The sequence below is a fragment of the Terrapene carolina genome, unplaced genomic scaffold, assembly GCF_002925995.2.
Source record: "Terrapene carolina triunguis isolate 2854851 unplaced genomic scaffold, T_m_triunguis-2.0 Scaffold53, whole genome shotgun sequence".
NCBI classification, from domain to species: Eukaryota; Metazoa; Chordata; order Testudines; family Emydidae; genus Terrapene; species Terrapene triunguis.
The window spans coordinates 18,145,043-18,147,326 of record NW_020664404.1 but is presented as its reverse complement, the minus strand read 5'-3'; positions in this window follow the sequence as shown (position 1 = coordinate 18,147,326).

The window sequence follows — 2,284 nt, the reverse complement described above, 5'->3', positions numbered from 1 at the left end:
CACCATGTGGCCCTGCACCCCCTCCCTGTCCCCATGTGTCTCTGTGCACCCCCTTTCCCCATGTGGCCCTGCACCCCCTCAGCCAGCCCCCTCCCCTCATCCCCTTGTATCCCTGCACCCCCTCCCCCATCCCTATGTGTCTCTGTGCTCCCCCTCAGTCACCCTCTTTTCCCTATGTGGCCCTTCACCCCCACATCCCCCTGTGGCACTGCACCTCCACTCCCATTCAGCCCCTGCCCCAGTCTGTCCTCCCCCACTAGCCCTTATGAACCCATCTGTGACCTCCCTTCCCATGTGCTCCACACTGTCTCCCCATATCCCCTGTCTCCTGACCTGGCCTAACAGGCACTGTGAAGAAGGCACTGCAGGCTCTTTTTCTTCCCTATGGTAGCTGGGACTGGCTGGGAGCAGTTGCGCTGATCTAGTGCCACAGTGCCCTCCGGTGGGCAAAAGGTGGAACTGCAGCAACCTTTAGGCAGAAGTTACTTTCTACAGGAAAAAAATATGTGTAGCACATGAATTATGTGCACGCGCAGTGGCGCAGAATTCCCCAGGAGCAGTTATTAAGATTGTTGTTTAAAACAATGGATCCAGGAATCTTCAAACATTTAGAGGGTGTTATAGCTGCATGTGAAAGGTTGCGGGGGGAGGCGTTTAAAGGCAGTGATGTAAAGATTCTATAAGAACAATATGATGATTTGAAGCAAAGAAATACCTATTTTTTTTGTCAGAATGTGGCTAATTATATATCAGTTTTGTAGATTAATTGTAACTTTATTCCTAGCTTCCTATTCAGGTAAAATGGTTTGTACAGAAAACTTTTGAGTCTCAAATTTTGCCTTCAGGAGCTGGACAGCTGCAACTCCAGATGGAAATACAAATGGAAATTGTGTGCTTGTACCTGAGGACAGAATTTGGCCCTTAGCATGTAATTCAAACACCTGTAGAATTTAAGGCCAGAAGGGACCTTTGGCTCATCTCATCTAATATCCTGTATGTCCTAGGCCATTAAATTTCACCCAGTTACTGCCATACTGAGCCCAGTAACTTGTATTTGGCTAAAGCACACCTTCCTGAAAGGCAACCAGTCTTGATCTGAAGACATCAAGAGATGGGGACTCCATCACGTCCCCTGGTAGTATTTTTCAGTGGTTAATCACCTTCACTGCTAAAAATGTATGACTAATTTCTAATTTGAATTTCTCTGGTTTTATATTATAGCCATTGAATAGTGTTACGCCTTTCTCTGCTAGACTGAAGATCCATTTAGTACCCAGTATTTTCTTCTGTGGAAAGTGCTTATATATAGTAATCAGATCACCTCTCAATCTTCTTTTTGATAAGCTAAACAGACTGAGCTCTTTAAGTTTGCTGCTGTAAGGCATTTTCTCCAGCCTTTGAATCATTTTTGTGGCTCCTTTCTGCACCCTCTCCAAATTTGATAATGCATACCTGGCCGATGATACATCAAATAGTTCCATAATCAGAGCCATATTTAGCCTCACATAGAGAACCTTGAGAGTTTTTAAAAGGATGTTTCTTTCACATAATCCATCCCAGTATGACAAGTATTTTATGGTGCTGATTCAGCAAGGTACTTCTGGCATCTGCTGAATGTGTATGACAAGAGTTCCCAAGAGCACTTCATCATACAGATGGGCTAAAAATAGACACCAGTAGAGCTGAAAAGTTCAAACTATACAAGCTTCACTCCATAGTTGCACTTGTGAGCTAATCAAAGTCTATATTTTCAGAAGCATGTTTTTGTATGTACACTGCCAGTGATGCATGCACAATCAGAAATGTGTTTCTGAAAATCTGACCCCAAATTGTTGCTTCTCGTCTCCATATTTGATAATGCCTGTTGTTTATGGACCGATGTTAAATATATTTCAAACCAGGAGAGAGAAAACATTCTATAATTCCCAAGAGTGATAAACCAATAAAGCTAAGAAATTGGCATATGAAGGAAAGTTGGTGACCTCTGTCAGATGCTGCTGCATTTTGGCTTCTAAGAAGTGAAGGAAGGTCCTTAGCAACTTCAATGAGTAAACAAAATGCTAAAAAGTCTTTGAATAGGATCACACACAAAAAAAACCAAACACACTTCATATCCAGTGCTGGAATTAGACATGTATATGGTGAGTATTCCATATCTCCACTTACGGCTGCAGGCTGAAACAAGGGCAGAAGGTGTTTATGGCTGAGTGGTTTATACCATTACTTTGTTTATTCCATTTCAAGAAGTGATCAGATCCATGCATTTAAAAAAATACTAAGCAGT